The following is a 27306-nucleotide window of genomic DNA, read 5'->3' on the forward strand; positions in this document are numbered from 1 at the left end:
TATCCAAGATTCTCCTTGTAAATATTTGTTTTTGGTAGACATTTTACTCCTCCATGGCCATGTATCTATTTATTTAAGCTACAATAACCCCAACACTCTCCTGTAAACTTGTGGGAGATCATCTAAGAACCACTTTATAAAAGTTTCATTCTCATAAGGTATTGTTTTTAGAGTGTTATGGAACTTTTTTGTGCCAGTCTTTTCTATGTTGGTCAAAAAGTTCAAATATCTATTTGGTGTTTGTGGAAACCTGCACTTGATAAGACACTCTTTCAATTGACTTTCGTTGTTCCAATCCATAAAGTACAGATTTAAAGTGCATGACTTATTCCATTCTCCTGAATTGATTCTCCTGGATTTTCATTAGTGACATCAAAAGTAAAAAGAACAGAATGCAAAAGCAGCCAACACGTTTGAGTTTTTAGTTGATGTTTTAACTTTGAAGTTTTCATTTCACAACTATGCACTACTTTCTATTGGCCTACCTGGAAAAAATCAAGTAAAATATACCTAAACTTGGAAATACAACATTACAAATTGTGCATCAAATAATTTTCTAATAACTTAGTCATTAACTAAAGTTTACAGACTCAAACAAGTCCACGAAAAACTAACATATTCAGAAAAGTAATTAAGCCAAAACTGTACAAAAAATTTATACATTTTGCATTTAAATGAATAAAGAAAGATCCTTCATTGTGCATATATATGTTTTTGCCAAAGCTCCTCAAGTGGCAGAGTTTTAGCTTTGTTATTGCATTTTAGGCAATAAAATGTTCATTTTCTTGTTAAAACAAGGAAATGATTTGTTTGCATCTTTTGATATATTTTAATACTTTATTAAAAAAGACCTAAGTGGTTAAATTAAAATTTAGTAGAATATGCCAAATTCTAGATTCAATTAATTGATTAATTGGCAATAATCTATGACTAGAATAATTGTTAGTTGCATGCAGACATATCTATCTATATATGTTGAAGTATTTTATGAACCTAAAATACTTTTATTTAGTCTCAACAGTATCTGATGAGACAAACTCCAGTCTGTATCTGATGGTTCTGATTTGGGAAGAGAACATCTGTGGCCAGAACGAGGCAGCTGGCAGATATCAAAAGTTAGACCAACATAACAAGATTTTATGAACCTAAAATACTTTAATGAGGCTGAGCGTCTGTTTATTCCTCTCTGATAAAACATTTTATGGACATCTTTTTTATAGGAAAGTGACTCCAAACCGGGGTGAGGGCAGTCAGATTTTGAAGCGAAAGATATTGTCAATTTGTTTTGCAAATTTACAAAATAATAAAAGTCTACATTAATCATTAATCGCCTCAAAATTTGCTGCGTTTTCATGTATGTAATTACTGTTTTTGATTTATAGACATATTCATATGTCCCAAGTCGTCCCAATTTAAACTTCAAGTCCAAAAGCCTCTACAGACTGAATAAAAAGGTTATGTTTGGAGTTAAAATATGGACACATGAAAAAACGCACAAAGTTTGCAACATGCTTAGAGGGGAATAAAGAACCATTTTACTGTTGTTTACATGCGTTTTTAAAGGAATCCCAAGTGTTACGAGCCTCATCAGGTTGATTCAGAGGGAAAAGATTTTCCTACATGATGATGACAAAAAGTCCAGAACTGTCACAAGATGTTCAGTTTCAGATTAGTCCGTCATCCCTGAATGTCTGAATTCAGCTGCTTGTAAAAGCTTTAGACACTGAACCCCTGAAAAGAGGTATGAAAGATGAAGGTTGCTGCTAGTTTTAATAGAAAAAAAAAAATATATATATATATATATACAGTACAGATCAAAAGTTTGGACACACCTTTCTAATTCAATGTGTTTTCTTTATTTTCATGACTATTTATAAGGCAAGAAATCCCACTTATTAACCTGACAGGGCACACCTATGAAGTGAAAACCATTTCAGGTGACTACCTGTTGAAGCTCATCAAGAAAATGCAGAGTGTGTGCAAAGCAGTAATCACAGCAAAAGGTTGCTACTTTGAAGAAACTAGAATATAAGGGGTATTTTCAGTTGTTTTACACTTTTTTGTTTAGTGCATATTTCCACATGTGTTATTCATAGTTTTGATGCCTTCAGTGTGAATCTACAATGTCAATAGTCATGAAAATAAAGGAAACTCATTGAATTAAAAGGTGTGTCCAAACTTTTGGTCTGTACTGTATATACTGTACGTATGAATTATATTTTGTCAGAGGACTGTTTTCTTATTCTGAAACCTTGGTCATGGAATAATCTTCAGAGCATACTAAAGCTGAATGTTTTCATGTCTGATGATGTTTAAAGAATTTATAAGAACTTCTGTGACAAAAGGAGAGCTACTGCTATTCTTTAGATAGACACAGCACTTCTATTCATTTGATTCTTTTTGAATTTTTACATTTTCTGTGTATTTTGACTTTACTTTAATCCTCTTTAGCTTGTAAGTGTGCATATGAAACTACAGTTAAGTTGTAGTATCTCTAAATGTGTTTTTTGTGCATTTAAATGCGAAGAAATCCTGCTACATGTATAAAGTACAGTATGTACATCACCTATTTTCACTTTGAATATTTTATCTATTTTTGTCGTTTTATAGCCAAATCAAGGAACTTTGTTACCTTCAGTTGTTAAAAATGATGTGTGTTATGTATTACAATAATAAAAGTGAGATTTGTTTTATTTATTCAACACTACATAATGAAAGTGAGTTTATGTATTAGCTGAACAAATATGAAACCAATCAAGCCATCTGAACTGAAATAAGTGACCAAATTTATCTAACAGCTTGTAAACAGACTTAAACATCCATATCATTTATTTTATATCAATCTCTTTTTTCCCCAAAGACATTTCCAGCACGACTGACCAAAGTGCTGAAATAAAAGGTTCAAACACATAAAAGATATTATATACAACTTGCCAAATAAAATGACTTGGTGGGTGAAAAGCCAATGAACATGAGGTTTTATGGACTAAATTAGTTTCTGGTGTTACATTCATTTCAATTCATTCTTTTCTCACATTTTTCACGAAATTTAAATTGTTTTTCTCAATTTTCTTGATTATGCGTAGCAGTTTGCTATTAGTTCATTCAGTGCTAAAATATAAACCACTCCACTTTCCCCATTCCTCTCTACTTGGAATTAAATGCAGCAAAAAGGCAGATCTTCTGATTCTCTGACAAACGACACCGTCGTCTTTTACCATAACTGTGGAAATACGTTTGATTGATCGGAAACGTCTCTATAAATAGGCGCTTCCTCCCGGCAGACTTGTGGATGCTTTGACCTAGCTCTGTAGGTGAAAGAAAGCAGATTAGTGTGATCAGCTTCACAAGCGGGACAATCCTCTAACTGTGCAACACACCCTGGAGGCTCCGCAAAATTGAAGGAGACACATAGTTTGGAGAGCGGTGCCAGCGGTTTAGAAGTTCAGCCAACCAGAGTACAATACTTCCACAATGTCATCTTACTGAAATAAAATGAGGGAACAAAGCAGAATAATCCCCGATAAATTATTCTAATAAACTAGATGAGCAGTTAAAACTCTTTTTTTTCTCCTGGTCTCCTTCTAATATCTGGTAGATTCACTGCTTTGAAGAAACAACACTTCAGGATTTTTGAAATATATGAAGCCAACTCAGATACAGGAAAGTATTTGATTCTCAGCGAGATTTTAAAAGTTTATAAGTTTTAAATAAAAATCTGTAAAATCTTTGATCTCTTTTTTAAAATGCTTTTTAAAAATAAAATCAGATGCAACCAAATGCCATCAAAAACACCAGGGCTGCAACTAAAGATTGTTGTATCGATGATTCTGAGGATTAATCAATTAATCGGAAAAAGAAATTGGGACGTTTTGCATATTTTTTCATTTGACCACAAAAGCCTTTCTTATGCAATATTAGAAAGACATTAAACAATGCAAATAGGCAATTCAATTCCTTTTCTAAATAAGAACATAAAATAAAATTTTGTGTGCACTTAATCATTGGTAGCAAAGGATAATACAAATACAGTATTGGGCTGATCTGTAGATTGTTCTTTATGATTAATCAGTTAATAATTGGATAGCAGAAGTTGCTTAGTAGGAGATTTTGTTTCTACAGAATTTGAACCAAGTTAAGATAAAGCTGCCACTTGAGGAGTTCTGAGTAGAATAGACTGACATACAAAGCTTTTTTTAATTATTTGAAATGCTAAATCTATATAACTTTGTGCAGTTTTGGCTAAATTACTGCTTTGAATATGTTGTTCTTTCAGCAAATGAACTTTTTTGACTCTGTATTGTCCAGTTAATGGTTAATCAACTACTCAGTTGAAAATTGTTTGCATAATTGATACCTCATGATTAATCAAATTGTTTCAAAATTCTAAGAAAAGTAAAAATTCAGAGATTAAAATTAGAGTTATTTTTTTGCCAGTGACTCAAATTTTTTTTTAAATACATTTTTTAAAAATGTTTGTGCATTACAAAAACTTAAGCACGCCATTGTAGAAAATCTCACTTGGCTGATCCGTGCAGCTTCAATGCGCCAAAAGCTCGGTTCACACCTGACATTAACATGCGCCGCGGGTCATCAGATCACGCAGCGGACAGCTCTAAATACGTCAGTTCACACTTGCCATTAGAATGTGTCTGCATCCGTCTCAAGTGACCACTTGTGATCAGATCTCATTTCCCCACTCTATATGCAAATAAACACATAACCTGACCGACACGCTGGAATATAAAGCAGCGCCAGCTGTGGGCAACAAACAGGACATTATTATGTCTTGTGCACAGTCCTAAATTACATTCATCGGCGTATTAATGAAGATTAAGGTCTTTAAATGAACACATGTCAAATTACCAGTTGTAGTTTAATCACACATTAGCAAAAAGTTATATAGTGGAGGCTGACAAATAAAACTTCATTCTGAGAGGTCTGGTTGATGCTGGTTTCTTTTGTCTTTAGCAGATTGAAAAAGTCATAAAACCCCCAATCTTGATCATACAAGATAACTTTCCTGCCCACGATATACCCGCAGAATGTGTTTGGCTTTTAATGTGTTTTTCTGTATTTGACAAGCTTTGAAGTTCCTCTCTGTATTGAAGTACTGAAGAGCAGAAATACAGATATATAGGGTATAATACAGACATGTAGGATTGACGCCGCAGGCATCGCTTCAATAATGACAAATTAAATTACAGAAAGGTGTCCATATAGAGAACGCAGCACCTCGTTTGACTCATGGTTAGCATGGCTGGATCACAGCGGGGGTTTCATCAGTGGATTCTCAGAGGGGGGTTCTCTGTAAGAAGGTTGGAGTCGTGCCTGGGTGGGTTTTCTCCATCTACAGCCCCCCTGCCAATTTGAAGAGGATCATTTTTTTGTACTTCTAAGTTTTCTGAGGTTTTATTTTCATTTTTCGAACAACTTTAGTGGTTTCTCTAAACAAGAACTGGGCACACAAGCTTGAATTTATAGTATATTTTCAAATAGAAATAGAAGTATGCTTTGTTCTACAGTGGGTTCCAGCAGGGTTGGAAATAAACATACAGGCTGAAATATAATACACATTTATATATTTACACCTCCCTTTACATTTAGTGAAATGTTTCTAACCGTGTTGCAACTCATCCACACACTTTGTGTAGCCATCACCGAGCTTCTGTTATAATCCTGGCTGCATATCCAACTTTTCATCCTGGCAGAATTGATAGAATTCATTTACATCGTCTGGTTTTCGGTGAAAGGCCAGGATTTTCAACAGAGAAACACACACCCACTCAAAAATCAACCGAGTTATGCTCAAAAGAAATTTGCAGTTGCCTACATGGGCAAGCTGAATTCCCTCAGCAAAAAAAGTTTTGTTTTAAGACAAAGATTAAGCTACTGGGTCCTTCATTTTGAAGAAACCAATAAAAGATTTTGTGAACGTAGGAACAGAATAAGTTGTCAAAAATGGTGGTGTCAGCTGGACTACCTCCACATTATTCACCTGAGTAGAACAGCTAATTCTTTCACTTTTGGGTTATTCCACATAAACTAATAAATTACATTTGAGTTTGTGGTTTTAATGTGGAAAAATGTGGAAAATGTATGAAAGCACCACAGTCCTAGTTTCTGAATATCACCACAATACAATCCTTCTGCATAATGTCTTTTTATACCTAAAATTGGACCACAATCGAATAGATGTGAAGAGTATTCAATAGAAACTGCACTTATTAAACAATATTGTCAAACCAATAACTTTAAATTAGTTTTGTCAAATGAAACTTCTGATCAAAACATAAAAATTCAGACTGATATACTGGCAGTGCTTCATTTTCCACATCTATGTGACTATCAAGTTTTTCCAAATACCTAACATCACTTCCATAGTTCCCCAATTTGATGTAAAAGTACTTAAAGATTTCTCCCATCAACTTTAGCTCACTTTCCAACACCTGCAAGGCTGGAATTTTGATCATATTATATAAGCACAGGATGGTGGGCACAAAATTACTTGAAGATCATCTAATAATCATGAACTGGCTCTATGCATGTCACGGCCCAAGGCCTGTCTTCTTGTCAGATCTAGATCTGAGGATTTGAGACTCTCTCCTTGCCTAATATTAGGAAGGTGAAGCAGGATTATATTTCAGGGTACAGAAAGTAAGAAATAAATTAAAATAAAGTGTGGCTGTTGATAAAAAGTAAACTATCATCAAAGTTAGTTGTGTGAACAGTGAAAGACAACTATTTTTATAAGTTATGAGACAAGATATATACATATAAAATAAAAAAAATCTTTTTCTCATTAACATCAAATAAGTCTAAGAATTTCTTGTTTTAGGTCAGTTAGGAATACCAATGACCAACTTGTGTGATTTCTTTACTTCTGTTGAAATCAGACATTTAAAAGTTTACACTCAGGCCCTTGAAACATTTTGGGAAAGGGAAGACGATGATGCCATGGATTTTTTTAAAGAATCTTTAAGGTAATTTATAACAGCTCCAGATTCCTGAAGGTTTCACATTCATCTGTACGAACAATTCAATGCAAGAAAACGCTATGGGAACGACCGGGCATTGCACCGTTCAGGAAGGAAATGGGTCCCGTTTTGGTCTGAAATGATCGTCCCCAAAACAAAATCCAAAGACCTTGCGAAAATGTTGGATAAAGCTGGCAAGAGAGAGTTACGACTCAGAGTGAAACAAGTCCTGTACGTACAGGGCGGAAGGAGTCATTACTTAAAAAGCAACACAAAAAGACCTATTACAATAAGCAACTGCACTGCAAATGTCTTAATGTTGGAAGGCTGCCTTGTGGTCTGATGTAACTAAAAGTGAAGTGTTTGGCTATAATGAAGAAGGAAGGATGAAGGAAGAAGGCAAGGGTCGGTTTCTAAGCTAGCTATTTCAAACTTTTGTAAAACACTGCTGACCATGAGCCCCAACTATGTCTGGTACTTCCACAGACAAATTAGCTCGACTTAAACAAGTGGAAGCCATGGCTATGCTGGCAAAAACAATTTGGGCAAACGATCTCAGTTGCTCCATGCAATACTCCCTTTCCCTCACTTCTGGCGTCCATCATGGCACCTTGCATGATGAAGTGACGTAGTTGCAAAGGGTCAATAGTTAATTTGTGGGCAGATCTGTGTGAGCGATGTGGCTTACACACCTGACTCAATTACGCCGGTTCTGTTTGGAGAAATGAGGCAGAATTTCTCTAAGCTGTGGTGAGAAGCTTGACAACACATATCAAAACAGTTTGACCCGAGTCATACAATGTAAAGAGCAATTCTATCAAATATTAAGGAACTTTAGGTACATTTTGACTTTAAGAAAAGTTAGAATTCTCAGTCTGATTTAATGTCAGATGGTTAGAAAGATGCCTTCCTGTTGTTTTAACAAAGTATGTAAATAACTGCTTTCAGCTGTACATATACGGAAATATAAATGAAAAAAGTTTGGGCCTTGCATTTCAGTCTTTTTTCAACCCCTGTAGTGAATTACAATAAATAAAACTCTTGTTCCAAAACTCAGAATAGCCTTGAAGGTAATTAAACCACTTGCAGTAATGACTCCCACAGAGTCATGAGGAGAAGACGGCGTCTCCGTCACCCCCCTCCCACCATCCTTCCCAAAGTCAACAGTAACTCGTCCTTCCGCTACACTACTTTCCAAATGCCATCTGTTCTAATACTCAGTTATGCTTACCTCAAACCAAAAAAGTCCTCACATGAACCAGCAAAACAAAGCTTGGCATAACTGGAGCCTTTGATGTTTTCATCTCCTTGTGTTCTACATGCCAATCTAAAAAAAAACAAACAACTTATTTATATCAGGAAATGCGTTTTTGTTGTTACTGTTTCTTTTTCTCCCTTCGTGTTTAATTAGAAAACATGCCTGTACTCCTCAACCCCCACTATATGTTGTTTGGCTGCCTAATGAGAACTGGGTAGAAGATGGAAAATATCCCATCTGCTGTGTGTTTAATGGCTGGATTCTTGAGCTCTCATCATACAGCAGGAGCGCTGGGATGGAGCAGACAGCACCCATCTGCTGGCCACAGCACAAAAAAGAAACAACAAATCACAGTTTTTCAGCTCTCATCACCGTCATCACTCTCCACGCTAAGTGCAGAGGTGCCACAAAACATTTAGATGAGGGTCCATCAACAGTAGACAGCATTGACATATGCCTGAACGCAAGTCTTCAAGCCAGCTGAGTATTGAAGTTGTCAGTCAGAACGCTGATCATCTAATGAATCAGGCTTTTGTCAGACGAAAACAAAACGCTTCTCACAATCCAATGCGATGGACAGCCTTGGGTAATTCTTCAGCAGCAGTCGCTGTCTTCTTGATGTGATTCAAGGATGTAGAAAGAAGCTGAATTAGAATTTTATTTAAAATGAAAATCGTGAATATCATTGAAGTTATGTTGCAATTTGCATGTTTCCTTCAGGCTTCAGAATACATCAGAGAACTGACGCTACTGGCAAAATTAAGAGACTACTCCTTTAGAGTCCTAAACATTAAACTTCTATACACAATCCAAACCCATACGCTGATAGATCTCATATTCATCTAAACCTTTTTAGATGAGGTTTAGAACAGTCGAACAGTAAAAGTTTGACTGTTTCGAACTGTAAAAGTTCGAAACAGTCCTGGAGTTCCACCAGGCCAATTGTTCAGACCAATTCTTTTTACTCCATGTTCAGTTGCTATGCAGATGGCGCTCAAATACACCCCTCAAAAGAATTATATAAAACCATTCAAGCAGTTATACTACAGCAATATGGAAATATATAAAACAGATGATTTGCCTGCTTCTAAGAGAAAAAAATATCTAATTCTCCTTCATGTAATTCAAAGATGTTTATTGAAAAGTAGGCTTCAAGAAGAATGATCGTTTCATCATTCTGAAAATAAACAATACATTTACCAAAAAGACAAAATCTAGAACCCTAAGATAAAACATCTAAAATCAAAGTTAGCTGCTGCTTAGCATTAAAGAAAATGAAACAGCCAAATATTTAAAGAGTACAACAATTGTTTTTCTCTTGAGTCTCAGTAAGAATGGCTTTATAAACCAAATAGGGCAATTAAACAATCTTTATTTCTCTGTATTAAACTGGGATGTGAATCCTAATTTATCATGGGGATTCACAGGGTGTTGTGCTTGGCAACATCACTTTCCTATGAGCAGAATAACGTTCCATTGATTTGTAAATAATCCCCAGATATGCTAATATGAAAAGTGTCAGTTAATATATAAGAAGTTTGTTGAGGTAAACCAGCGAGTTTAAAAAAAAAAAAAAAGGTTTTATGGGTTCTAGTGGCCTTTATTTGAAAGTAGTTTGACAGGAAAGAGGGTAATGAGAGAGGGGAAAGACATGCGGCAAATGTCACCAGGCCAGGAATTGAACCTGCGACCACCACCACGAGAACTAAGGCCTCAATATGTGGGTTGTGCTTTGCCCCTGCACCGCCACAGCACCCGAAACCAGCGAGGTTTGACCCAAATCATACAGTTTAAGACAATTATCCCTGATGCTGACAAATGTACAATATGTAAACTTCTGACTTAAAATATAGTTAGAAAAAATATATATATTGCTACAATGTTTTCTGGCATTTATCTGGTAATTCTAACTAACCTAAAACAAGAGACGTTTGCTCCAATTTAACCTCAAAAGGTGAGAAAAAAAGTAAATGTGTCTTTTTATTCAGTGTATGTAAACTTCTGGTTTTAACTGTAAAATCTATACATAGTTTGGCAAGAATTGCAGACACTTCAGCTGCTCTCTATTTTCTATTTTCTGTCCATGTGTACACTGTTACTGCTGCTACATTTTGTAATACAAATTATGTAAATTGGACTTTGACTAAATTATCTAAATTGCTTTACAGACGTAATGTGGAACAGAAATAGCAAATGAATGCTCATACTAAAGCAAAAGCACAGTCACATTTGTGTAGGTGCAACAGCAGCTACTCATTACACAGAGGATTCATCCACTTTTAAAATCTGAACGAGCAGAGCATCATTTTACTGACGATCATTTTTTAAGTTTAAAGAAATGATACCAGACCTGATGATCACTGTCATTACTGTTTGATTCTTATTTAATATCTGATGTTAAAATGGAAAAAGAGCAAATACTTAAATCATTGTTGATAGTTAATTTCATCACAATTTTCCAGTGAATTATTTCATACACGCCTGTAACACACTGTGAAAACTCATGAACTCACAAAATGTTCGCTCCTCTCTCCCACACAAACGTATAAAAAAGCTGCAGATGGCGAGGCGCCGGTGGAGGACAGACTGTATCCTTGAAACATTAGAGCACATTAATCAAAAAAATGGTGGGGACCACAGACCTGAACTCGTAAAAATGAAAATGCATGCATTGTTTTTGCAAGGAAATATGCCAATTAATTTAGTTTACAAATTGTTTTGTTGCATTCAATAGGGAACATAAATTTATCATCTAAATGCTTCCCATGGAACCTCAATCTGTGGATTTTGGAATCATTTTATAGGAAATTAATGGGACATCCTGAGAATTAACTGAGAATTGTGGGCAACTTAAACAACCTCTACCACATCTAGACATAACAAAAAAACATGTTGGTTTGTCAAAGGCAGACAAGCAGCCAGGAGACATTTTTATTTTAAATTTCAACATCACCCAACGTACCACCAACACCATCAAAAGAAGTTACTCTACTTAACATACGGCTACAATAGTTTTGTGGTGTGATTTCATGAAATTTTACTCTTCTATCCCATCTACCAACAGCTACCATAAGGAGACAATCAGTGTTATGCACTTCACTTGCCAGTTAATATGGCAAGTGATTACAGATTTGTGAAATTGGTTCCATCTAGCCTGGTAAAAACAAGCCCTTTGCTTCATACAGAGGCCTGTATCTTTGGCTACTGAGAAACGATTGCTTAGTGTATCATGGACTGTGTTAAAAGTTTTAAATTTGACCAAATCACTAATATTTATAAGTGTGACCAACATGAACTGAACGGCTTTGTTCACTTCCTCCTCTGCCAATGCTAGAACCACAGACAAATTACAATTGTAAAATCAACGTCAACATTCACAGTTTCTTCCGTTCACTGATTGGTCTGGTAGAAATTCTACTGGAGGGAATCCAGTTCAATTGGAGAAAGCTCTGATGGAGCAGTGAAGAGTGGTACTGGTAAGATAGTTTCCACTGTGTGTATTAATGCGCATTTGGTGTTTGAACTATTAAAATAGGCAGTTATAAACTGTGTTTCATGTATTCACAAATCTCAGGTCTTCATGCATGGTTGTGGTCTGTAGCTCCTCACTGTACACTGTATTATTACGCCCCAGAAGTCCAGTGTTATAAGACTAACTATTCAGTTTCTGACAACCTTCATTTGTTTACAAAGTACAACCCACATATCAACTTTTGAATTCCTTTCTTCATGAAATCAACCTGGAAAGAGCAAGATCATCATATTTAAGAAGGAGCAATTAAACACATGAATGCTGACTGATTAATCACTGTTAGGGAAGTTTTCCATCAATCCACTAATCAGCAAATTACAGATTTCAGAAATGCTTGACTGAATGTCAAGCTCTTGGGATTAATGTCGTCCCTTGCCAAACAGAACAAAAGACAAAGACACAAGGTGGATTCAGGATGGTAATATATTCATATCACCTCCAGCACTGGGCTTCTCCTCCTGTTTGAGAAGTCTAAATTCAGGTTGAGGCCACTGGGGTTTGGCAGAATTCACACTTTCAACAAATGCTAAAACACACGGAGCAGGTGGGTTTTACAATGAGGAAAAAGCACCTGTGCTCTCATCCACGAAGTGGGGCCGCGGCTATTCGCATTTCATACACAGATAAGCTTTCCTTCTCCCTGCCAGGTAGGTTCCCACATGAGTGGATGAAGTGTGAGAGATCTGGGGGTTTCGCAGATGCTTGCTGCTTTGCTTTTCAACGGCCCACAGCAACTCGTGTAAGTGTGTGTGGGGGGTTGTTAGGAGCAGCAACAGACAAATATGCCTCATCGTCCAAATAAAGAAGAAGCTGGTGAGACAGACAACAGAGACAAAGCTGCAAGTGAATGGACAGTTTAGGTAGGGGGTTGTGTTGATACATTTCTTTCAACCTTTTAATCCAACTTTGAAAACTTTTAAAAGCGGAAATTCAAAGAGTTGCATTGCTTTCTCCTTCACTACAGTTTTCATTATTCTGAGTCTTCGAGTATTTTCTTGCATCTTCTTGCAGTTACTTTGAGTCTAATTGAAGTAAAATGTATTTTACTTCTATTCATTATCTGTTTCTAGAGTTGCTCTTGGTGGCAGCATGTTGGAGTGGCTCTGTTAGATTTGAATTGTTCTTTTTGTAGACTTTAGTTTATCTTTTGTTTGACACACTGCTTGAACACTTATTCTCTGCATTCAATGTATTGTTTTACAACTGGGAGCAGCTGATTAGCATCTCAAAATCTCAAATAATACCTGAACTACAACACAAAATCCCAGTGGAGTTGAAGCATAGAGAGGAAGAGCTTCAAACATCTCTTCAATTGGTCATAATGGGCAAGAATCATATCCCCTACTCCAACATCTCTACCTGACTTCTGGCTAGACAAAAATTTAATGCTGTTATCCAATACATGCTATGGTGAAATATTGTCCGTGTCCGTGAACTGAGCTGTTAGCATCCCAGGAGACTCCTGCTTTCTTCAGTAAGTGCGATTTTGCAGATTTGTTGCAAAAGTAAGTGCTTTCGGAAATCCTTCCAACAACATCTCCATCCACAATAACGCTTTGAAGATATTTGAATGAAACGAGTCACGATAACATTTAATTTTCTTTTTAGGATAAAGTACTTTTGAATTGCACTGAATTGAATGTCAATTTCTTCACGTATTCCTCATTGACCAAATCTTCGCCTATTTTAAAATCTTTATAACAACCCTTCAAAAAGCCTTCAAAAGAATAGAAAGAAATGGCAAGCAACTAATTTTAATCACAACTGGCAAAGAAAAGAAGTGGCTGGTACACACCAAACTCAACCTCTTTGTTGAATGAACAATCGACTCATTTGTGCTCTCAACGCGCTTCTTGACCTTCAGCATTCTGGACACTAATCTGCATCAGGTGTAGGTATCTACTGCAGTGAGTCACTTAGAATACATTAGACAAAAGTTATCGCCTTCCAAATGTCCTTTGCATATTAATATTGCACACATATTGTCAGCTTAGCGTAAAACAAATGTGTATCTTGTTTATATATATATATATATGTTTTCGACATTAGACTATAATGGAATTCTAATGAGTAATATTAATATTAATATTAAATAGCAAGCACATAATTTTAGTACAATAGCAGAAATTGGTAAGTGTGCGCACAGGTTTCAAGTGTCCAACACTGAATTAAATGACTGGTTAAGATGATAAGTAAGTGCTGAATATTTAAACATGAATTTATAATTACATTAAAAACACTAACTAACAGATGCAAAAAGGGGCTGGAAACCCCTAGGACTGGACACATTGTACACAAAAAAAGTGTCTTATATTTCAAACAGTTGTGTGGGAAAAAACAGAAGCATCAATAAAATAATCTGGTTCGGACTGGAATGTTGTTTTTAATCAAATATGCCCAATATTGCAAATTTGCATCATACCCAATTCAACACTTTTTAAAAAAACGCAAATAGATGCATCTTTAATTAAGTAAATTTGCAGCAAAGATAAAATATATTTTTAACTGGATATAAATTTAGGAGAAATAAGTCATTTTTCAAGCATTGGACATGGTAATCAACATTTAGAGCTAAAAAATTTTAGATCAGCTGATTGCTGATAAAGTGCTTTACTGCATTGTGGTATCTGTATTTCTGTTCTTTGAAGAATTAAATTAGAATTTGTTAGATGATGATCTCTAATACAGTGAAACAATCAAGATCTCATACTAACCTATCTACATTAAAGACAAAAGTACTGACAATACTGCTAACATTGATTCCATCAGTTTGATCATTCATTTAAAAGAAAACGTGAAACTTGAAAATAAAGAAGGTTTTCGGTTTGTACATGACCTTGGGGTGAAGAAAGAGATGTCAACAGCCTACAGATTTTTCAACAAATTCGAAGTACATCTAAATTATTTTTCTGATTGTTAAATTAGATAATTGTGTTTACTTTACATTATTTCTCATTTTTCATTTATGCGAAACCTTCTCTGACACTAGGGAGAAACATATTACATAAAACCATTTTAACATTGAAAATGATTTTATAGTGAGTTTAAAATCTGGCTGCCGGCACGGGGCTGTTGACTTGTTTCCCTCTAATTGCTTTCTGAGATTCATCCTGATACACAGAGAGCAATTTGACACTTTGGAACATGATCTGACAGCCTGGCAGCAGCTCCCGAGTACAGTAAAGCCCTTGGGGTGAGGAAGTGGGCAGATGTTGCAAAGTGAATGGTGCAGTCACAATTTTGGAAGCTGTTCCAATGAAATCTGATTATGTACTGCACATCTTTATGGAGCGTGAGCAGCAATAGTAATGCATTAAATTTTATTGTCGTTTTACACTATGGATGAAACAATGTGAATTATTATGGTGTAAAAAAATATTAATATGTAAAGCTACAATGACATAACTTACAACTTGAAAGAATATTAATTTGAGTAACACCTAACAAACTTCAGTGTATTTTATGAGACAGACAAAGAGATGAATAACTCAGAAATGAAAATGATGCATTGCTTTAAAAAAAGTCTTGAAACAAAAATCTGATCAGTGTGAAATATATTTGTATTCAGGTAACTAAACATACTACAGAATGGTGCTTTGCTGACGTTTACAGCTCCAGATGTTTTGGGGTATGTTTCTACCAGAGTTGCACAACTTTCACTTTTGATGCACTTCCATTCTTAGTTGTGATTGTTTGGGTTGGCATCAAGGGTGTGGAAATTTGCACTGCTGTATTGACACAATGTACATTACTTTAGTGTAACGTAATTTAACCATTCTGTTTTGTTTTGATATATAGGGGATATATACAGTATGTATACTGTATATGTATATACAGTATATAGGATATTTTAAAGCTCTACAACTGCCTCAAAGTGGCTGGATAGTTATTAGCTAACTTAATCAGCTAATATATGGTTGTTTTTTAAATATTATTTTGTCATACAGCAGTAACAGTGATAGCAGAAGGCGGGTTTACAGTTGATGCACTGAAGTGTGAAGAAGGACAGGTTTCACTCAGGATTTGGAAGGTGCTCTTGCAGAGTAGGTTCTCCTGTACTGGCATATTGTTTAGGTAAAATGGTTAAACTTCTGCCATGTGTTTGCCATGAGAACTGCATGTAAATGTACCTTTCTCTGCAATTACAGCGGCCAGTCTTTGGGGATCTGTCGCTACTAGCTTTTCACATGTAGTTCCTTCTTTGAAAAATAGGTGTGAAGAAAATGATCCCGTCAGCATGACGTTTCGAATTAAGGATTGTGTTTTCAGGATGATGTGTTATCTTTCCTCTAACACCTAGCATGTTAGAAATTATACAAAGCTGGAGTATATTTCCTAATTAGGTTACTTCAAAAGCAGCATGTTACATGTGGAGTGTAGATATTATTTTCAAGAAACATTTTAAAAGCCAGTTCATTCCAGTTCAACAGGATGTGTTACTTTTTAATGGCCAATCACATAAAATACCAAGTTTGTGTTAAAACTCCTGCCAAACGTTGTTTATTTTTCTTACCGTCTAAGACACATGAATCTACATAAGCCTTCTAGCTGGTGATTTGGAAATAGATCTAAATTTCAGTGCATTCTGGAAAACAACGGCTTCAGCACTGAATATATTCTTTGCTGCAAGTATTCAAGTTGCATTGAAATTCCGATGGCCGTCTTAACTGGAGCGGACAGCCCCCCACGGCTTGCCTCTCATCCACCGCAAATCTGCAAATCACTATGGATGCCATGTCCATCACCTCCTCACCTCCTCCTCTCCCTTCTTCTCTTTCTTATGAGGCACTGGCATGGTCCAATTAACATCCCAGCTACGCGTCGTGAAGGGTGAGCCGGCCTGGCAGGCGTGCAGCACACTAATGTTTTATCAGTGCCACGCATCTGGGTTTCTCTTTGCACTGCGACACTGACAACTACCTGACACGACTCCCCCCTTCCACTCTGTCAGGACTCTACACAGCTTCTAAAATAGACTCTATAAAGTAATATATGCAGGGAATGCAAATTAAAAAGCCACTCTGCTGCTGTTCCACAGTGGAGAACGTGTGAAAACACATGTTTTGCACTGTTGTTTTATTCAATCCCTGTCATTTTATGTTCACTCCAATAATGTCCATCAGCATGCTTTCACTCCATTCTGCTGAGCTCTCCTCCAGCAAACTGCTGAATATCTGCCACCCCATTCTGTGTGATTTGCTGACTACAAATGTGTAAATGAAATGCCTGAAGCTTAAAATGTAAATCTGGCGGGGGGTAAGTGTGATACGAGACGCACCCAGGTGACTAGAACACAGCTCTTCCATAAAAAAAAAAAAGGGTGAGGCACCCAGAGTGAGACCAAAAGGCATTACCCATCAGCCCGACACTTTAAAGCAGAGAACAAAAATGAAGCACTTTGAGGCAGCCCCCAGGATGCCAGACACAAACGCACAGCGATTACATAATGACAGTTCATTCTTTACAGCTATTTAAAAAAAGTCAACGTCTCTGAGCAAACACTCACGAATGGGAGATGGAAATCCAAACCCTCTAATAGAGCATTAACTATTCATGCAGCATATTGGCAATCAAATGGCTCTGTTTTCATATTCCGCAAAGTCATTCTTCCACTAAAAAAGGGAACACAAATGCAGAGGGAATAAGCTCTTATCCATCAAACTGGAAAATATATTTTTTGTAGTTTTACAATATACACAGCTATTCAAACTTTAAATCTCTAAGTGAAAATAAGACTTTTTAAAAAATCTTATCTTATGTCGACTCAAATACAGATGAGCAATGGTTTCCTGATGCCACAAGGTCAAAGCCAAACCCAACACGACACCTCAAGATGGTGCTGAAGCATCTTCTGCTACAAGTGGTTCTTAAACTAAGAACCTCTCAGATTCCCAAGTACTACACTGACAGAAAGTCAAGCTTTCATGTTTCTTGTAGTTTAAAATGTACAGTCCTGTGAATAAACAATTTTACTATGATGAAGAAATGACCATTTCTGGAGACCAACATGTGAGGATAGCGACATTTATCCCACTTGAAATATCTAAAATAGCATCTATATGTGGCTAAGTATATATAGATTTACCTATTTGTTTGATTTTTCTGTGGAACACAATGTTTAAATATTCACAGAAGATTTGAATATTGATGTTTTTTTTTGTTAGTAGAGACCATCTGTTGTAAAGAATATACATCTTGGGAAGCTGAACTACCTAAGCAAACCACTATTTAACGCAACATCAGGAGCAGTTTGCCATCCAGCCATCATCTTCCACCTCATCTGGGTTTTGGTCTTGAGAGCATTTATTTTTTCTTGCCACTGATTGGAAGTGTGGAGTCGTTTGCTTTTGTTTTTGTGCCAAAACAGTTTCCACTGTGTGCAGTTCTGGATCAGACTTCAGTGAAATTATTGACTATTCTATCACATTTATTTTCTGTTGATATTGATTTTTTGCAATATATATTGTTATTGATTTTACGCTCAGCCCTACCTATTGTCACATTCACCCATTTCACTCATTAATACACAATCTCACACATTCATCCACCAATAAGATGATCAGCAGGCAGCTTGTGGTTAAGTGTCTTGCCCAGGGGCAAGACGGAATCAAACAAACAACTTTTTTAAGGTAAGACGTCAACTGAGCCACAGTTACCACAACATATACAAGTAGATTCTTTCCACCATGGCAACATGAATAGCTAAGATAAGAGAATGGAGCAAAATCAATAACCTGATACAGTTGGTGGTGATTTCAAAGACAGACTTGTGATATATGATCACCTGAATTTGACAGTATTGCAAAATGATTTGAAAGGTCTACCTGTAACTGGTTATGATCAAACACTATACAGCTGGAACATACGAAGGAGAGCACAAAAACAAACTTCATTTCATGATACTTGACTGCTTAAATTGTATTTTGAGTTCTCAAGTCTAAAAGTTTTAACATTTACCAATGAAAACATCCCTGGAAGGTGATCTGACAAATTATTAAGAATCAAGAAACCTCTAAAGCTGTTGGTTTTTGGTTTCCTTGAAGTCCGTGCAGGAGAAGGTTGTCATTTATTGCGTGCTCTTGAGATGAAAAGCATAAACACCATAATGCAGCAGCCCACTGTAGATGCTTGCCCACAATCAAACTTCCTTTTACAGTGCTGAGAGCTCTTAAAGGAAATGCTTTGTTGGTCATTCGTCACTGCCAGAGAGAGTAGGAGATGAATCATTCTAATGTTACTTTCACCCATACTGAAGAAACCCATAGTGCAATAATGTCAGAGTGATGCATACTGCTCAGTGTCCTACTGTAAAACTCGAACATCGAGATGAGAATATGACAAAAACATGGATTTCCAGCTAAAAGTCAAAAAACTTTCTCAATAATGGCTTTCTGATATCATTGGTGAGGCACATCAGAGATTGTATTGTGCTGTCAAACTTCGTATGCAATTAGAATAGGTCTCCTGTTGAGTTTATGTTATGGTAAAGTTTCAAGTTGGTGGAAATGCAGATTCTGAGAGTTTTGATCATCTGATGAGCAAACCTAGAGTGGATTTACAGAATAAAACAAGTTTTGTTTTATAGAGTAACTTTTTCTAAAATGCTTTTTTAGAAAAAAAGTATTTTTTTTCTAAAAAAAAATGCTTGTGACTGACAGTCAAATGTCAGTCACAAAGAGAGACTAGCAATGCAAACTTTTAAATGAATAAAGTCATCACCAACAATGGAACCCATAATTGCAAAGATCCTAATACTCTGGTGTTTATGAAGAGTAATCTTCAAATAATGTCTAACAGCAGCTGATATCATTGATAACATAACTAAAGAAAGTTATGCATAGAAAATACAGAGGCAAGTTGTGTGACAAACCTACCATTCAAATAGCTGAGAACCAAAAAAATACATATAAAAAGGTGGATTTTAAAACAGTAGCTGTACTATCAAGACATATCAGTGGGTATATATATGTTTACTGACAAACTATTAATGGCATTTGATTTTTTTAGAAGCTCTTATAATTAGAAAAGCAGGGAGTAGTAGGGTTGGGCACATCGTTTATCATTTATCTTGATAAATTTTGTTTTTTTCACACCTCTTTATGAAGCTGGTGCCCACACGTATGATAATAATGTTTTTCAAGCATAGTATTTGTGTTTGTGCGGCTGTGATTGCTGTGCTATGCAGTCACAGCCACACCTAAAAAAGATGAAATACATAGTTCTTATTTTCACATTTATAAGCGTCTTGCATATTTAACTAGAATTTACATGTCTGATAATGAATCTTTCTCTGTATCTAATGGAGTCAAACAAGGTGGAGTTTTGTCTCCTGTTTTCTTTTATAATTTGTCTGTTGAATGACATGATTGTAAGTCTGGGTGAACTGAGTTTAAGCTTCTTGTTAATGATTCAATACATGCAGATGTGGTGAGTAAAGTGAAATATTTAAGCCATATTCTAGGAAGTGATCTCTGTGATGTCGATACAAAGAGACACCTCTGCCAGCTCTATATGCCAGCTAATATGTTGGCACAGACGATGTTGTTGTTCTCCCTTTTTGAGCCTATTGTAATTCTCTTTATATGGCTCACTTGTGGTGCAACTATAGTAAAGCTGTAATGAAGAAACTGCAAGTGGCTTTTCAGGATGCATTTAGAATCCTCTTCAGGCTCCCAAGATGGACATCAGCAAGTCAAATGTCAGTCATTGAAGAACTACACGAATAAATTTGAGTGAGTCAAATAACCTAGTAATTAGCGTCTCTGTCACCTCTAACAAATAACAAAGATATCCTGGAAGCTTTTGTAAACGTTTGTTCTGTGATGGTTGTTTGTTCTCTTTTGTTGGTTTTTATTATGATATTGACTCATTTTGTTTAGATTAAAGGCTTATATATATATATATATATATATATTTTATATATATTGACAGTAATTACTAGACAGATTAAAACATCAGAGCCAAATCTGAACAAGGGGTGTGTAAAATGAAAAAGCAGCACTGACCAATAATTTTTACCGACATCAACAGGAATATCAAAACAAAACCTATTGAGGGATAATCTAATTTTCACTAGGTGGTGCTCTGTTTTCCCCGCTGTGAGCTGTTCTCACTCCTCACTGCCTGTTTCCTCTTTAACTAATTTCAAATGAGCAGCTGCGTCTGCTGCCAGGAATCTAAAACGCAGTGTTTTGTGCACGTTTGATGCTAGATGTGAGCACTCATGTTTGTTTGAGCTCAGCACACGTCCCTGTCGGGGTAAGTATGTCTATGAAATGTAACACCAAAAATTCTATGCATCATTTAAATCTGCAAGCCACACCACCATGTGACACGGGTGCATTCGGAGCAGGGGGATTATATTCCTTTATCACCTTCTGGATTTAAAGAAACGATGGCATCATTGACAAGGCTCATCAACACTTGCCTTTTCAAAGCCACAATTCCCACAGGAATCAAAGCCCTGAGTGGCAGGATGAGCCAGTCACTTACCAGGTTTTGTTTGGCATGATGGGAAGAGAATGTCAGGGGTGGGGAAGGCATGATTCATCTTTTAAAAAGCCTTGCGGCTGTGCTGTTGTTATAGTAATCCACTATTCTCCCTCCTGTCTCGTCTGCGAGTGATGTGACTGAAACTGTATTGGGCTCACTGTAGCCACCTGGAGTGAGCCAATTCTAACTTGGACCATGAATCCTGGGGGCAGATTGTTTGTTTGAGGTTGTTTGCACTCAGTGTAAAGAAAGCTCAGAGTTTGCAGTTATAGCTTTTTAAGAATATCTGACCTTCTATCCATAAGTAGAAGAAGCTGACCTTAAAAGTCAAGATGATTTCATAATGTTATGTTTTTACGCCAAATCTAGCATTCTAAAACTACATGTGACATGAATTAATTGTTCAAAGTAGAAACCAGGATTCTGAATTTTATTACTAAAGCTGTCAAAATAATATTACATATGAACTAATATTCATGCCAGTGAACAAAGAGGTTATGACGTTTGAAAAAGTGTTGTTTTCTTTTGAACAAGCGCAAAATAAAAGTGAAAGACCAAGAAAAAACCCACCAAAATCAGCTAATTTCAGAAATGCATCTAGAGTAAGCCTGTTATACATTTTCAACAAGGTTCTCATGGGTTATTTTTGCTTGGCAGTAGAGCTGGACAATAAATTAATAACAATACATGTCGTGATAGACACGTCATAAACATCTTTAGATAATATGTCTGATCAAATATTCAATAGTCAATATATAATATTCAATGAACGCTGATCCAAAACCGCACAGCATTCAAAGTTGGTGGCATCAACTCGCTCACTCACACTTTGGTTACCTAGCAACAACCTGTTGAATAACTTAGGCAGCAGCAGCCATCATGCTTCATAACTGCTCAAAAATAAGAAAGAGAGCCACGGATCAATAATTATTTATATTTATTGATGTGAAACGCTTGTACCATGACATTTTTCAGCCATATTGTCCAGCACTGAAAATTCTGTGTCCTCTATGATATATTGACATAGTCTATTTCATAAATACTAAGAGAAAAAGGTGAAATGTCTGGGATAAAACTCTTCACTTAACAGCTGACTGGCCAGTTGCAGCAACATGTTAGTGTAATGCTGCTATACTCTTTAGGTCAGGAAAAGTACCACACTTCCTAACACATAATTTAAAGGAGTTTTAAACTGCTACATCAGTATGATGATGGTTTGAATAAACTTGTTCACCTTGCTACTTCCTGTCGTCTTCTTCATCTTTTCTGGCAGTAGTAACGTTTGGTTGTTGATAACATGACTCGAGATGCAAGAAAAAGTTTCCATAGCCTTTTGTGAAATGCACAAATTTTGGTACAACCAAAAAAACAAAAAAAACAAAACACCTCATCCTAGTGCAAAATGCAAAAATGTTTTATTGAAAAACGTGAGTTTTCTGAAATTGGCATGTTTCCATTAAGTGAATTTATTTTCATAATTCCAATATGTACATTTATTTAGTCCAGTGTTTCCCAACCCTGGTCCTCCAGACTCACTGCCCTGCATGTTTTAGGTATTTCCTTGCTTCAGTCCAGCTGATTTCAATTGATGACTGATTAACAGGTGTTCGTTGAACTGCAATCAGTTGAATCAGGCACATTAAAGCAGGAAAACCTCTAAAACATGTAGGACAGTGTGCCTTGAGGACCAGGGTTGGGAAACACTGATATAGTCAAAGAAAAGGCAGCTGCTTCTGGGGTGCCTAAAGAATAACTTTAGTGTTCCTATTGACAAAATGTTCAATGACTAATGTTTTCTATTTTTATTTGGGATAAATACATCTGGAAATTCCTTTTATTAGGCTCTCATGTACAGATGACTGCTCAAAGCAACATTGCATTTAAAATGGGGCTTAAAAGTATAAGACCAATATGATGGAAAGTTTTGGAAAAACGAGTGGTATACCTGTGGAAATCTGCTCCATACCTTCACCTTATATGAAGGTAGCTTCCTTAATTAACAGTATAGTTCTGGTAAGTCTAATGTGTGATGTAAATTGCACTTTTTGATGTGTCAAATGATTATCAGCAATACTGCAAATTGCTGCCATGCTGAGCAACAAACTCCATTAAAATGTATGCTGTGTTTTGAGTGTGACTGATACATACACAAGCATTCACACTTCGGTTGACACAACACATCAGGGGTACTTGTCACTGGTGTCAAATGAGGATTAAAGCGATTAAAACTGTTCATTTTTATTGGGGTTATCACAGTATCTGCATCACATGCCAGCTTGACTTGTAGGATTCAGGTGTGTGTTTAGAGGGAACAATGCATCAACTGAACCGCTGGGCACCAATGATGGCCCAATTAACCCCGAGACTCTTTCATCCACAAGGCCACACAAACATGCACTATTATATAAACAAGCCGTGTCAGAGGGACCAGTTTTTCATTTCAGAACATCTGCAGTTCATCTCGGATTACTACTGGGCAGCTGATGGCCTGTGAACACCGAGGGGTCCTCCATCATTTTTATAGGTGGCCACTGACGCTCAGAGCAACTGGTAATCTCAGCTTCCAAATGGTAAATGATTGTTCCGTCTGCTTATTACCGCGATGGTTTTTGTGGGTGTGTTTCAGCAAACTTTTTTTTTTTTATCACAGCACTGAACCACCCTAAAAATAATTCAAGTGTGTTTTTAGTCCAACTATTCCTGATCAAATAAATGTTGATAATCAGGAAATGTAACCTAAATAAGCACTAAATAGAGTTATCTTATAATTTGTAGTGATATGAAAACTGCAACGACTGCTTTAAAGCAAATGTGGTACCTGGTATCGAGTCGTTTACATCTCTGCCTGGCAACCCGAACCAATGAAGGAAACGACAAAATAAACTCCAAAGATGACATGACCACAACTTCCTTTTCACAAAATGCAGACAAAAGTTGAGTAACATTAGACTGAAGCAGTAGGATTTGCAAGAGTTCCCTTGTCTTTGGCAAAAGATCACAAGCCATTTCTCCCGCTAGCGTTAGACTACTGCATTTGTATGGGTTGCAGTTACCCATAATGCCCTGTGCTGGAGTCTGCTTCCTGCTTTTGGAGCGCTCTCCGGCCTGCTTGCACCACATATGCATTCGAATTGTCCCAGACTTCTCTTCAACCGAACCGAGACTGAGGCTTTTAGGCAGACCAGAGTTCACTTTTTTGTTCCGCGTCTAAACAAATGGCTTGGAGTTCAACTAAAACAGACTAAACACGACTGGTGTGAATGCACCACTGATGGATGAAATAATTTGAAAATTCATTGCTCATTTTGATATTAAAAGGTGTTTTATGAGCTAAATGAGGTCTGTAAGGGGGGCAAATACTTTTGTTTTCTTTCAGATGTGAACGCATAATTGTGCATAATGGTGGAGATAAACACCTGAAACCCTGAAAGGATAAAGAAGGTAGAACAGATGGATGGTAAGTCAAGAGATTTTTCTGACCATCGCCACTAAAAACATCAATGTAATGGTGTTCATTTAAACCCATCCAAAGTCTCAAAACACTGATATTTTTGTACATCTGGTGTGATTTATTCTGCTTATGTTAATATTCCAGAATGCTGCACTTGCCAGATTAAGCCGGGCATCTGACCAGAACATTTCAAACTCCAGCACTCGCTGTTTGAGCTTCTTCAGAATTAAGTGAGCTTCCTCATTTCCCTTTAACACCATCCATGAAAGTGTTGATGGCGAGAGCGTCTCTGAAAGAGACCACAAGCTGGTTTTCACTTCAAGCTAGCTGGAACTGTTAACTCATGTGCTACTGGAAGATCTATGGTCGGGTTTTGGGGAACATTATGAAAGAAATGTATAAATAAGGTAAGAAATTACATGTTTGACATGTTAGTGAGGTGTTCAATGCGAGGCCTTTTTAATTTCAGACAATACTTCTTGTTTTATAGAATGTCTGATACATAAAACTACTAGTATTATCCTAAAAGCAGGATGATACCACCTTTAAAGTTGCATCACCCTTGAAGAAAAGAAACTAACTCTGGACACAGTAAACAAGTAGACTGAGATTCCCATGGTGAACAAGGTGGTTGCAGCATCATAATGTGGGAATATTTTTTTTAACAAAAATAGGGAGACTTGTCATGTGCAAAGCTAGAGTAAAATAGTTCAAACAAGGTACACCTCCAATTTGACTAAGCTGAAGCTATTTTACAAAGATGTTTGAGCAAAATCTCTTCAGGTATGAAAAGCCTTCCAAGACTATTGCCTCTGAAGAGGTGAATATAAATGTGCAGCACACATTTTTTTAAATCGAGTATCATTTTGTTTCCATATGTTTTGGCGTATCACTTAAAATCCTACTGAAATACATTGAGTATGTGGTTTTAATGTGGAAATATTTGCTTTGCATTGTAAATAGATGCTACCTTTACTGATAATTTAGTTGTTAATTTGTTGTTGAGATCTAGTCTACACTAAATATAGCAATAACTGCAATACCCAGAAAGTAAGAGCTCTAAAAATCTCCAGGGCCCCAGTCAAGAGAAGGGAAAAGCCATCTAAATCAACCCTCACCACTTCTTCTGCTTTCTAGTGATAGAAGTAAAACAGACTTGAATTTGTTGGATTCAGACAGCAGCAGGCAAGTCCTTCCCACAGATAACGTTTCCTTCACCCACTGCAGCCCGAACACTCACGATGAGAGGTGAGCACCTTTAAAGGATGCCATGCAAACTGGCAGCCATACGGCTCTCCCTGCGCACAGCCGAACCCCGTCAATGCAACGTGAACGAGGACACTTGCGCCGCATCTTTCCACGCACATCTGCACAGAAATCCAAACACAAGACACACATTTCTTTCTTTCTTTCTTGCCCCCCTTCTAGAGGGAAGTGGACGGAGACTGTAGTCGGATAGACTTCAAATAGAGGCTGCAGTCCCTGAGAGTGGACTCCTGTTTCCTGCAGTGCGCGTAAATCCCAGTCTGGCCACACATTAAAGATGGTGTTGATGGAGGGGATCGGGCACCCCCTTAGACTCTTGCTCTGTTATTCGGCCTGTCAATCATTCATAACTCCACTGAGGCGTTGTGTGCACTCATTACAGGAGAATAAAAAAACAAGAAACGACTGGTGCGCACAGTCCGCGCCGTTCTGTACGCTGGCACAGTCAAAACTCGCCTCGCCAAACGCACTTCATTTCATTTAGCCCGACTCCAATCTAATTGACCTGCTGAAGCCAATTTGCGGGGATGCACACGCCCGTCTAAAGCCGCGCGCACAGGCGCAAATGTCAACTTCCAATAGCTCCCATGCACAGACAGTACAAAAAAAAACTTGTTCATCTCCTTACCTGTCCGCGCGCACCCTCCTCAACACACGCGACAGCTTCCGAACGCAGAAAAGCGAAGCACGAGTTAAGAGTTTGTCCCGTATTTATCCGCCCTCCTTCGGTTTCCCGCCTCGGTCAGCGCGCTGCCATCCTCACCGGGGCAAAGCTTCAGTGCGCGGCTTGCAGAGAGCCCACTCTCTGCTCTCCTCTTCTCTCCTGTCCGCGTGTGCGCGCGCGAACGACTGCGCGAGCGCAGGCACCGGCTGTGCGCACGTTCTCCAATAGAGCGCGGATACTGCGGCGGCTCAGGCCGACAGACGGCGCCCCATTGGTCGCTTTGCAGCTCAATCCGCAACTGCAACACACGGATCCTCTTCCTCTCCTATCTCCCCTTCTCTCCATTATCTCTCTCTCATCCTCAGCTCCTGTCTTTCTCTGTTAACACGTGATTATATAAGATAGTGATCAGGAAGTGATACCTTAGCTTCCCCCCCCCCCCCCCCCTCTCTCTTGTCCCTCCATTCCTATTTTCTCACACACTCACGCATAAGCGCACACACACAGCCCACCTTCCAAGGGTGTCCCAACTGAATGCAGAGCATCACAAGCCTGAATGGAAAGATGGACGTGCCTTGAAGAAGGAAAAATATATGAATTTACTTTTTAATGGTTTAATATATTTCTTAGATTTACAAACCACCTTGTTTGTTTTTTCTCCTCTGA

At 37.3% G+C, this 27306-nt stretch overlaps 1 protein-coding gene across 1 annotated transcript in view; it reads right to left on the minus strand.

Moving 5' to 3' along the window:
* Nucleotides 1-26835, minus strand: part of LOC116712013 (cadherin-18) — a 122836-nt gene extending 96001 nt beyond the window's left edge. Inside the window, exon 1 of the mRNA XM_032551675.1 lies at nt 26605-26835. The gene's annotated coding sequence lies outside the window, so the exon portion shown is untranslated. The remainder of the gene's footprint in view (nt 1-26604) is intronic.
* Between the last annotated feature and the right edge of the window lie 471 nt (nt 26836-27306).

Source organism: Xiphophorus hellerii, chromosome 21, assembly GCF_003331165.1.
Source record: "Xiphophorus hellerii strain 12219 chromosome 21, Xiphophorus_hellerii-4.1, whole genome shotgun sequence".
Classification (NCBI taxonomy): domain Eukaryota; kingdom Metazoa; phylum Chordata; class Actinopteri; order Cyprinodontiformes; family Poeciliidae; genus Xiphophorus; species Xiphophorus hellerii.